This window comes from Ovis canadensis, chromosome 15, assembly GCF_042477335.2.
Source record: "Ovis canadensis isolate MfBH-ARS-UI-01 breed Bighorn chromosome 15, ARS-UI_OviCan_v2, whole genome shotgun sequence".
Taxonomy (NCBI): domain Eukaryota; kingdom Metazoa; phylum Chordata; class Mammalia; order Artiodactyla; family Bovidae; genus Ovis; species Ovis canadensis.
The window spans coordinates 70,109,753-70,122,449 of record NC_091259.1 but is presented as its reverse complement, the minus strand read 5'-3'; the positions used below and the strand labels follow the sequence as shown (position 1 = coordinate 70,122,449).

Here is a 12,697-nt window from a genome sequence, read left to right as displayed (position 1 = left end):
CTAAGTGAAAATAAAATCCTCCATATTACTACCCTCTTTTCCCCCCTCCCCTGCTAGAGATAACAGGTCATAACATCATCATGGATATTCTTCCAGACTTTTACTTTTCCTGTGAATGTTTAAGAATGTACTGTATGCATGCTAAGTTACTTCTGTCATGTCTGATTTCTTTGTGACCCCATGAACGGTAGCCTGCCTGGCTCCTCTGTCCATGCGATTCACCAGGCAAGAATACTGGAGTGGGTTGCCATCCCCTCCTCCAGGGGATCTTCCCAGCCTGGGGATCGAACCCATGTCTCTTCCATCTCCTGCACTGGCAGGCAAGATTTTTATCATTAGCTCCACCTGGGAAGCCCAAATAGATTTTTATAAAAATCAGACCATATAAATTCTATTTTGCTTATTCCTTTTAAAAATTCACTATATTGCACCTGTCTTTCCATGTCAACATGAATAGAGTTGTAATCACACATAATGCATATATATTTATTTTAAACAGATTTACAAATACACTTTCAAGGGAGAAAAACCTTTCAGTTCTAAAGACAATATTACTGATTGTAGGCTGATTCCACTGTTAAGAGTAGCTCAACCATGCCCCCTTGTGGCCTAGAGCAATACTTAACATTTTTCTTCAAATCTGTGTTTAAAGCCTTGTATTCTGACATGGAGGATACAAAAATGAATGAAATCAGATCTTTTTAAGGAGCTTAGAGTCTGTTAAGAGAAGATGAAATATATAGTTAAATAACTATGAAAGGAAATAACATGTAATTATGTGTATCTTAAGAGAGCTAAAATTAAAAGAGGAAGGGGTTGGTTCCGTCTTTGAAGATTAACGACTTCATGGCAGTAACAACAATGATAACAGATAATATTTATTGAGTGCTTATGAACCAGGAACTGCTCTTTGCACTTTTTATAAAAAAGATGGAATTTCTCTTCTAAGCCTTTAAGCATGGATCGAATCTTGTCTTAGAGGGTTGAAAAGGAGATGTAATGAGGACAGGGAACAGTACTCCAGGTGGGGGGACTGCAGGGAGTCTGTACTGAGAGGGGTGGGCCTTGCAGATTGCTTGGAGTGATGTAGGAAGCGACACTGGAAAGGGGCAAGTGCCTTGAATCCCAGACTAAGGAATGTGATCTTAATTCTGTTGATAGGCAATGGGAAGCAATGATTCAAGTTTTTTGATCAGGGGAGTAATTTTATCAGAGCTGGACTTTGGGAAGATTAACTTTTCAGCGGTGTGAAAAATGAGAGACTCAGGGCAGAGGGGCCAGTTTAGAGGCTACTGCCATGGTCCAGGCAAGATACAATACCACTCTGAAGAGGTGCAACAAGAAATGGAGAGGAGGGAATGAATCTGAGCTTGGTTAGAAAGCCAGCAATGATAGAATGTCTTTCTAGAGTTTGACATTTTTACTTTTAATATAAAGCAGCACAGTAACATTTGGTGAACTTCGAAGGAGGTCTTCATACCCAGTGGGTTTATTTCTACATGAACTAAACGGATTGATTCATCAGCGTTCACATGCCGATTTCCTCCCTCTCCTCCAAGAAACTGCTTCCCTTTAGGACACCAGGTAGAGCGCCTGATTCAGCCTCTCCTCTGGTAATTTTGGCAGTCTCAGGTCCTCTGGTAGGGTCCACTATTCCTAGTCATTCTCTAAGTTTGCAGTGGTGGCATAGTATTTGGAGAATGGTGTCACAAGATACTTTTTCCCCCAAAGAATATAAAACCAGAGGGAATCTGCTGAGCCTAAGCAAATGGGATTTGGGTTAGACCTGAGGAGTGGAGTCTGGGGATGGGCGCTGCTTGGAATTACATGATCTAGGGGCCGGCAGCACACTATTCTGTGGCCACTTAAAAAGATGAGACAGTTAATCGTGATGATTAGAATTTAGTGTGTCTTCCAATATAATTCATTTAAATTACATTTATAAATGCTTATAAAAGAAACCCTACCTTTAATATTATTCATACCTAGAGCAGTGGTTCTCAGAGTGAGGTCACTAATTCATTGGTGAGCCATCTTCTTCTTGATGGGTTCAAGCTGGATAAATGTTGTTGTTGCCCAATTGTTGTTGTTGTTGCTCAATTGCTCAGTTGTGTCTGACTCTTTGCAACCCCATGGACTGTAGCCTGCCAGGTTCCTCTGTCCATGGAATTCTCCAGGCAAGAATACTGGAATGGGTTCCCATTTCCTCCTCCAGGGGATCTTCCCAACCCAGGGATCAAACCCTCGTGACTTGTGGCTCCTGCGTTGGCAGGCGGATTCTTTATCACTGTGCCACCTGGGAAGCCCCATCCCATAAATGTTTAGGGTGTTATTTTACAATAATGAGTAAGATGCATAAGCTCACATTTACCTCTTATAAAAATAATGATAAATGGATGAGACATCTTCCTTCCAGGTCTTTCTTATCACTGACTTTCCTGGGCCCATGTGGGCATATCTCTGTGGAGTCTGATATAGAGAGAGGTGATTCTTTTGTTGTTGTTTACTTGTTTACTTACTTTGTCTTTGGCTGCGCTGGGTCTCTGTTGCTGCACCGGCTTTTCTCTAGTTGCGGTGAGCAGAGTCTACTCTCTAGTTGCAGTACGTGCTCTTCTCATTGTGATGGCTTCTCGTTTCCGAGAATGGGCTTAGGGCGCCTGGCCTTCAATAGTTGTGGCTCCAGGGCTCTAGAGAACAGGCTCAATAGTTGTAGCACAGGAGTTTAGTTGCTCCATGGTATGTGGGATCTTGCTGGATCAGGGATCGAACCTATGTCTCTTGCATTGGCAGGTGGATTCTTTATCACTGAGCCACCCGGGAAGCCCTGGAGAGAAGTGATTATTCTGATGCTCCTTGTGCATTTTCCCAGTAACCAGTGAACATCTTTGTACTTCATCACTATAGTTCAGGCACTCAGTTGTGTCCGACTCTTTGTGACCCCATGGACTACAACACACCAGGCTTCTTCGTCCATCAACTCCTGGAGCTTGCTCAAACTCATGTCCATTGAATCAGTGATGACACCCAACCATCTCATCCTCTGTCTTCCCTTTTTCCTCCTGCCTTCAGTCTTTCCCAGAATCACGGTCTTTTCCAGTGAGTCAGTTCTTCGCATCAGGTGGCCAAAGTATTGGAGTTTCAGCTTCAGCATCAGTCTTTCCAATGAATATTTAGGACTGATTTCCTTTAGGATGGACTGGTTGGATCTCCTTGCAGTCCAATCGGGACTCTCAAGAGTCTTCTCCAACACCACAGTTCAAAAGCATCAATTCTTCGGCACTCAGCTTTCTTTATAGTCCAACTCTCACATCCATACATGACTACTGGAAAAACCAAAGCTTTGACTAGATGGACCTTTGTTGGCAAAGTAGTGTCTCTGCTTTTTAATATGCTGTCTAAGTCAGTCATAACTTTTGTTCCAAGGAGTAAGTGTCTTTTAATTTCATGGCTGCAATCACCATCTGAAGTGATTTTGGAGCCCAAGAAAATAAAGTCTGTAACTGTTTCCATTGTTTTTCTATCTATTTACCATGAAGTGATGGGACCAAATGCCATGATCTTTGTTTTCTGAATGTTGAGCTTTAAGCCAACTTTTTCACTCTCCTCTTTCACCTTTATCAAGAGGCTCTTTAGTTCTTTGCTTTCTGCCATAGGGTGGTATCATCTGTGTATCTGAGGTTATTGATATCTCTCCCAGCAATCTTGATCCCAGCTTGTGCTTCATCCAGTCCAGCATTTCTCATGATGTACTCTGCATGTAAGTTAAATAAGCAGGGTGACAATATACAGCCTTGATGTACTCCTTTCCCGATTTGGAACCAGTCTGTTGTTCCATGTCCAGGTCTAACTGTTGCTTCTTGACCTGCATATAGATTTCTCACAAGGCAGGTAAGGTGGTCTGGTATTCTCATAGCTTTAAGAATTTTCCACAGTTTGTTGTGATCCACACAGCTTTGGCATAGTCAGTAAAGCAGAAGTAGATGTTTTTTCTGGAACTCCCTTGCTTTTTCAGTCATCCACCGGATGCTGGCAATTTGATCTCTGGTTCCTCTGCCTTTTCTAAAACCAGCTTGAGCATCTGGAAGTTCATGGTTCACATACACGGTTCAGGAAGCCTGGCTTAGAGAATTTTGAGCATTACTTTGCTAGCGTGTGAGATGAGTGCAATTGTGTGGTAGTTTGAGCATTCTTTGGCATTGCCTTTCTTTGGGATTGGGATGAAAACTGACCTTTTCCAGTCCTGTGGCCTCTGCTCAGTTTTCCAAATTTGCAGGCATGTTGAGCGAAGCACTTTCACTGTACTTCATGGGCACCCTTAAATATTTTCTTGAGCAACTGTCTTGAGTTATACCATGTTTTAAAGATAAGTTGAATAGAGAAAACTAAGTCGGGTTTCTAGGGCATTCAGGTCCTAGAATTTAAAAAGATTGACATGGCCCATTTTTTGAATGTTTGAGAATGTGTTTCTGCTCATGGGCAAAGAGGTGTGAGTGAGTATAATATATAACATAATATGAGGCAGTTCTTGAATTTGTGGATCACTAATTATCAGGCTTGAGCTATTTCAAACTTTGCTGGAGTCATAATCCAAAACTGATTTGTCATTGGTATCCAGCAGTATCATATTCCAAACCCTATCAGATTATAGTTAAGTAGTTTATCACTTTTTAACCATTTAAATTACATTCCTGTTAATAGAATCTATGTTTTAAAGTCAAGGGCGAATTGGTGGATTGCATGGTTCATGTCTAGTTGAGTTTTTATGGCTAATTGGGCACATATGTACTAAGCTAACCCCTCTATTTAGAAGTGAAGGATTTTACTAAAAATGAGCATATTTTTATTACAGGCAGCTTAGTTTCATCTGCTTAAGTAGTTTTTAAAACATGAACCATTTTTCAGTACAACTGTATCGTAATGTGTTAACTGTATTTTTTAAATGCAGATTTTTTTCTCACTAGCTTAATGGGAATTCAAAGAAATCATAGCCTTTTAATTAAAGCCAATATGTTTTGGTGCCAGACATTCTGAAGGATTCCAATGAACCAAAAAAGAACACATTTCTGCACTGCAAGTGTGCATATGGGACCCTTCAGAAGCCTGACAGAAATGCCTGATGGAAGGATTCGAAACAGGAAAAAGATTAATAAAAGAACGTCAGAGTAGGTTTCAGAATAGCTTAAATAATGTGTGTAGTGAAATGATTTTCTACACCAAAGGATGGTTTGATTGAAAAATTGTGACTCTTGCCTAGTCTTAACATTATTAAGTCTAAATCTAACTTCAATCCATTTCAACTAAAAAAGAGTTATATTTTTCAAACCTAAATGCTGATACAAGTGACTGTATATTCAGAACTAGTTCAAGCGGTCTGACAAGCAAAATTTGGTAGACAAAGGAATGGAATATTTGAAACTGAAAAGATCCTTGAGAGTCTGGGCTATACATTGTACGGGCAGCTGGAAGGAAATCGCAGGATACATTCGGTTGCAGTTTGATCAAACAGAAAGAGCCTGGGACCAGAAGTCAAATGATTTAAATTTTAGTTCCTCCGCTTCCAGTGGCAGGGTCTGGGGAAGGGGCGGCAGGCTCCATGTCGAGCCGCGAAGGTGGCAAGAAGCAGCCTCGAAGCAGCCCAAGAAGCAAGCCAAGGAGATGGACGAGGAAGATCAGGCATTCAAGCAGAAGCAGAAGGAGGAGCAGAAGAAACTCGAGGAGCTAAAAGCAAAGGCCGTGGGGAAAGGGCCCCCTGGCCATCGGTGGAATTAAGAAATCTGGCAAAAAAGTAAGCTGCTCCTTGTGCCTGAGGCAGTGATGGCCCTTAGTTCCATTCCTGTTTAAACACCTGAATTCCTTGCTATAGTATATGTTGCCACCGATAGCTAGAATGAAGTGTTGTCTTGGAACCTATTGTACATTTAAGAATAAACTTTTGTAAAAAAAAAAAAAATTTTTTTTTTTAATTCCTGCCCCGTACTCAGCTATCTGTGGGACTAGACAAGTCATTTAAGCTTGCCGTGCTTCTGTTTTTTCAGGTGTAAAATAGTGATTATATCTACCATAACCATCTTACGACTGTGAGCATCCTAATGAACTATTGTGTATAAAAGGCTTCTTGAAAAGTAATGCTAAAGTTTTATACAGATGGAATTATTTCTGTGGTTTTTGAATACCCACGGCCAGACAGAGAGCACGCTTTATTTGTCATTGCCTTGCTCGAGTGCCCCTGGTAAGGAAAGGTTCTATAGGCAGAGCTGAATGCATGCATGAGTGAATGAATGGTTTTTTTCGCTCGTTTCATTTTCTCCGTCAGAGACTTGGGTCAAAAAAATAAAACTAAATGTGTGGCTTGGGATTCTTTAGAGTTTTACACATGTGTACGTTCTGGTACCCATCCAAGTCCAAGCCACATGTATAAACACAAACATAATCTGGTAGACATCCTAGTATTACATGTGTGCAGGGTGTTTGCTGGAAGTCCCCCCGCACCACCACCCTCCCCCCCCCCCCCCCCGACCCCCCGCCACCATAGTATTGGACTTGGCAACTAGAGCCCTAGTTGAAAATGCAGATTTTAAATTAAGTCAGTGAGAGCTGTGGCCCCTCCCTTTCCCATCTCCATTCCTTGCCTCCCCTTTATCCCCTCCTTCGGGGCAGCCTACTTGGTCCTTTACCTTCACTCGCTGACCCCGTCTCCTGTCTCATCCTCAAGGCCTTTTATGGAGGTTGTGGGGGAAGAGAGAGAGGGCGAGAGTCTTTCTGATTGCAGCCTTTTGGAAAAACAAAATTCATGATTTTCTCTTCTTTCCAAGAGGGAGAGACAGAGACTTCCTTCAACAAATTTAGTGAGGGGGGACATTCCTTCTTGTTTGCAAGACAGGAAAACTGGCTTTAGGTTTTCCTCCTGGACACCTGCTTGATCTTGCTCTGGAGCAAAGCAGAGCAGAGGGCTGGAGAGGCACGGCAGGATGCTGACGGGGGACTGAGGTGGTGAGGATGCCCCAGTTTGTCTTGGTCAGGTGCGCACTGTGCTGAGGGCTGTAGCGTTTGACTCTCTTGCTGGTTTTCCTGCCTGTGAGGATGCCCACTGGGTGAGGAAGCATTCTGAAGAGTCACGCTTCCAGCCTCAGCCTGCCCTGCAGGGGAGGGAGGTGATGAGGTTCCAATTGAGTCAGTTTGACATTGCAAACTGAACTAACTAGCACTCGGTGACAGGAACACAGAGGTGATGGAACTTGCTTGAGATCCACTACTCTGGTTGAGAAGGGAGATTTGGCAGCAGTGATGAGAAGACAGAAAACAAAGCAAAGCCTAAACTGTTTCATGTTTGTCTGGCACTGAGCAGGGCGTCTTCTATAAAGTTATTACACTAATTAGAAACGGTCCTCATGTGGTTTGATTTCGATTACTTAATCACAGAATCCAGAGTCTGAGCAGAAAAGATCTTAAAGATAAGACTCCTAGGCCAGTAGGCTTCAAATGATGTTCCAGGAAGTCCTGAGTGGGAGAGGGAGCCCACGGAGGTTACCAGGACCCTCTGGGGAGGGGTGAGGATGGCTTTAGGCAGGAGGGGGTATGGAGGAGGGTAAAGCTGCTGAGAAGGTACATCCTCTGGTCTCTCTCCTCACCTCAAGCTAGAAAATACATTGCTTTTATCTGCTTTCAAGGTCAGTTTTTGTTACAAGATTACTTTTGTCCAAAGAATTCCCCAGTTAGAAAAAGAAGGGCTTCATTGAAATCCATTTCTGAGATAAGTAAACTGAAGCTCAGACTGTGGAAGTGACAAGCCAGCTAACGGAACCCTGAGTGGCAGAGCCAGGACAAAGGTCGTCTCGTTTTGACACCCTGCCCCTAACAGGGGTAGAGTTAGCCTTGCAAATTCGAGGTGCATTTACTAAGCAGCTACTAGACAAGAGTCACGCTGCACGGTTTTCTTCTTCTTCTTCCTAAAAGATTAATGCAGTTATTGCATCCATTTGGTGCCTTTACTGCCGGAAAAATAACAGCCAGCAGGGGCTTTCTTGGGTTACCTCGGTAAGAGATCTCTGCAAGTCAAACACTATTAACTTTAATGAAGCGGCTTTGATGGTGGGGAAGAGACAGCTGACACCACATTTCCCTAACAATAAACCACTCTGACAGATAAAAACAAACAGGCTCAAGATAACATATAGCATTTCGAGAACAGGGCCAATAATGAATGCAGACGGATGTGAGTTGGGGTTTCCTCTAGGCCGTGTCCCTCCATCTGTTGTGGAAACTTCTAAAAGGCAGGGCAGGACGATCTAATCTGGCTTTTACAGAAACCACTGCCTGGGTTATTATAAGGATGGCCCTGGGAGGAAATTTTAAATAAACTGAATCTTACCCTGAGCTCTTACTGAAACCCTCTTTGCTCTGATTTAGCCATCAGATCTGAGCGCCAGTGGTGTGTTTATTCAGTTGTAGTAACCTGGGTCATATATATACTCCTCCACCGTCCCCGCCCTGGGGTGACCCAGCCTGTTGCCATCCGCTCCCTGGGACTGAACTGTGACTGGTGAGCACTACCCATGGGGCTGCCACGGCCCACTGCCTCTTGGGCAGTCCCCATGGAGAATTCCACCTAAAACAGAAACAGGAACAACAGCACCCAAAGCAATCAGGGTTAGACAAGGTTTGGTGCTAAAGCCTGTTACCAGCAACACAGAGGAAAATGGTGTATAATTTTGAGCTCTGACACGATTTGGTCATTAGTCATTAAATCTAGGTTTCGGTTAGATGATGGTGAGTAACACATCAATTTTTAAAGACTTTTTATTTCAGTTTCCTCACCAGACTCTGTCACTTTGCAAAACACCCTATATGGTCCTTTCACTGGGGACTGCTTTAATGTGTGCAGTGGAGGAGTGCTGTGTGCTTACTAAGCTGTCGTGTCTGACTCTTTGCAATCCCATGGACTGTAGCCTGCCAGGCTCCTCTGTCCATGCAATTCTCCAGGCAAGACTACTGGAGTGGGTTGTCATTTCCTCCTCCACGAGATCTTCCTGACCAGGGGATTGAACTCGCATCTCCTGGGTCTCCTGAATTGCAGGCAGATTCTTTACCACTGATGCATCAGGGCAGTAGAGGAAGGATTGTTATAATTATACTTTTGAATTTGTAAATCATTTGCTACATGTATTTTCTCATTGGATCTTTACAACTTCTCTATTGATGGAGATTTTTGATAGTCTCACTGATTTGCCCAGGTTCATCCAGGTGCCCTTAGAGTCAGCACTGGATGGATTTCAAGTTTTGTTCCAGTCTGATGGGAAACTCTTAGAGTTTTCTCCAGGTGTGTGTGTGTGTCTTGGGGGTGGGTGTGGGTATAGTGGCTAGAAAGCAGAAGAGCCTGCCTAAATTACTTATTGCAATCCACTGGTAATTCCAGAACCCTAGTGTAGCCTTACACGTGATGCCATTTTCTCTGTTAACAAGTTACCCAAGTACCTGTTTGCATCATAGTGATAACTGTTACTCAGCCAGTGTCCATTTTGTTAGGTACTTATGCAAATACATAATCATATCTTTACTATTCACACTAGTTCTAGAGATGCTCTTAGTACCTGCCTGTTCTCCATGAGGAAAATGAGAGACATTAAGTAACTTGTCCAAGGGTGTGGGCTTCTGAACCAGTGTTTGTGCCACTGTACCACACCATGCTTGGGTTTGGGTGTGACTATATGGTCAAAGCTGAACAACAGGAGAAAACGAGGCCCTAAATTGATGAAACTGTACATTAATAATAATAAAAGCAATAATAGCAGTAGTTGCCATATGCCAACTCCTGTGCTAATGTCTCACCCACACGATCTCTTTCACTTTGACAATGTACCTTGCGGGTGGAGACTCCTACTATTCTTCAGTGCTCTCTACCCCGTGGTATTTAGCTTTAGATAAGTACCCCTCTTCCTTTGTGATCTGACCATGAAAAGATATTGTTTGTTAACTGCATATAGTTCACCCTGGACATCCCCCTCTCCCTGCAATCTAGAGATTTGACTTAAACCTGGGAGAGACTCAGACTCAACTGGAGATTCAGAGTGATCCAAACAGGCTGAAAGGTGCACTGATACCTGTAAGAAGAAAAATATACTGTTCTAAATTCAGGGCACATTTTCATTTCGAGGCAATGGAGGCCTGCTTTAGGATTAGCCCCTGTGAAAAGATGTAGGGCTCTTAAGTGTCCACAAGCTTAAGATGAGCTAGCAATGTATAAGACATGGCTGATGAAGCAGCAGATGGCAGTCCTAGGAATAGTTTTGAACCATGAATTGTCCTGGGATCCCTAAGGAAACTAGGGTAAAATTTTGTATTATTTTACGGATGAAACCAAGCATCTATTTATGAGGTCACAAGATTAATTTGGAGTCCTTTCCAGGTGATGGGCAGAGATAGACTTGTTTAGGTTAAGGTCACCCTCCTTGACCTCACAGTTTCTGGTGGAAAAGCAGACCATCCCATGAGATGATGGGCAGACAGAGCCTGCAATTAGAGGCTGACCAAAAAGTAAAGCGGCACTTTTGGCTTTCCAGGGATTACCGCATGACCACATTCTGGCCTCTTGGAGATCCCATGACATAGTCAATCTTATTCTTACCTTTTAATAAATTGGGAAACTGAGGCTTAGAGCAGTTGGACAGAGGCTGCGGGTATGAAAATTTTAATTATACCTGGTATGGGACTCTAATGCAGAGTTTGAAAGACAGAGAAAATTCCCATTGCCCCTTCCCACACCCTTAGCTGAGATCAGATTTCTCTGATAGATATGCTAGGAGGGCATGGGTTAATGAGGACCCTGACTGCAGGGGTGGTCAATAATCACTGGGAATTAGTTCTCACCCTGTGTTCAGGTCCCCAGGCAACGAAGGGACTTGGAGCCCCGGGAACATATTTCCTTGTCTTCCGGCGTAAGAATGCCTTGTAGGGGCCAGAGTGACCTCTGGGTTTTGTGGGACTCTGTGGGAGCCATCCGTGGCAGCTGAGGACTGATTGAGAGCTGCCCACTCAAGACTTCTCCAAAAGGCACCGTTTTCTCTGTATCACAGCCGCCCTCAGGATGCGGCCTCCAGCCTTGATTCTGGCCGCTCCAGGCTTACAGCCCAACAGAGGCCAATGAGAGTTTGAGATGAGGGCTGAAAATATGGGTGGCATTAGGCGGGGAGTGGATTTTCCTGATATCCTGGCTTTTCTCACCCAGTATTTTTATATGCAGATAAAATGACAGTAAAATGGACAGCAAGGCCTTGCTGAAGGCGGGGAAGGACTGCTATGAAAAGCAGTCCCAGGCGCGTGAGTGGAGTGATCGGTGGGGCAGACCCTGCCCACCGGTGTTGTTCCCCAGGCAGCGGAGGAAGCCGGGGCGTCCTGTGTCTGAGCCTCCGCTGTGTATTGCTCCCCTTCGGCTTGCAGCGCCCCCTTCTGGCCTGCCCTGTGTCAGGCAGTGATTGAGCTCCCCGTCACCGCCCTGGTTTCCTTCCACCAGGCTTCCCTGGTGGTTCAGAGGGTAAAGCGTCTGCCTACAGGATCTCCCGGGATTCGATCCCTGGGTCGGAAAGATCCCCTGGAGAAGGAAATGGCACCCCACTCCAGTACTCCTGCCTGGAAAATCCCATAGACTGAGAAGCCTGGTAGGCCCCAGTCCGTGGGGTCGCAAAGAGTCAGACACGACTGACCGACTTATCTTCACTTCACTTCCATCGGCATGGTTTCCTTCCACCAGGAGGGATCCTTCAAGGGTCTCTTGCCTGTTTTGTTTTGTGTGGACTTTGGCCCAGGGGAGACAGTCACAAGCTCTCCAAAAGCGCGGTCACAGCCATTCTTATGATTACCCCCTCCTAGACGCCCAGAAACTGGGCTGGTTGCGCAATTAACTAATTTCAGAACCTCACAAAGCTCTGCCCTCTAGTGGGTCTTTGGGAAACACTTCAATTCCCCGGAGAAACAGAAAGGAAGAAAGGCAACATTTAATGCTAACATGCTAAGGGTATTTTAGATAGAATGGCCAGAGAGCGGGAGCGCCTGGAACTTGACAATTGAAATCTCTTTCTGCTTCAGTCACCCTTTCCTGGCACTTAACAAGTTAGGGAACTGTCCAAACCAACTTAAACTATTTTAATAAAAAATGAAATGACACGTCTCTAAAAACAAAACTTGGTTTGGATTCCTTGTTCTTGCTCAGGACACTGCCTCTGCAGCCCGTTAACTTGTAACTGTGGTTCGTTTACATTACTGACAGATAACACAGTTGATTTTTGGATTGCATCAACTTCCTCTCTGTTTTCTCTATGAAACATCCCATTGACATTTGTCATCCTATAACAGTTTATCTATTTCCCTGTATGTAGAGCAGAAAATGCCTTTTGTAACATATGTATGTTAATATTTAATTTTTTTTCCATTTTTTCAAAGTGAGGGCAGATCTTAATTTATATGGCAAGCTGAACTGTGTGCTCCCTTCCTAAAGTTTTTAACTTTACCCTTAAGTTGACTCTTGCCTACTCAGTGACCTCACACCCTAATTTTTCCGTTTACTTCCTGTACTGCATTTGAAGTGCCTATAAATCACATCTTAGGTCAACCCTTTCCTTAACATGAATAATATTTGTATTCTCGCTGTGCAACACAATTTTACAGCAATGCCCGTTTATTTTTTGGCAGTCTAGACTTTTATTCT

The 12,697-nt window shown here is 43.8% G+C and overlaps 1 protein-coding gene and 1 pseudogene across 3 annotated transcripts in view; both read left to right on the top strand.

Annotated features, from left to right (window-relative positions):
- Nucleotides 1-12,697, top strand: part of LOC138420953 (uncharacterized) — a 199,477-nt gene that overhangs the window by 8,925 nt on the left and 177,855 nt on the right. The gene's annotated exons all lie outside the window — the stretch shown is intronic.
- On the top strand, nt 5,594-5,839 carry LOC138420954 (translation machinery-associated protein 7-like; annotated as a pseudogene).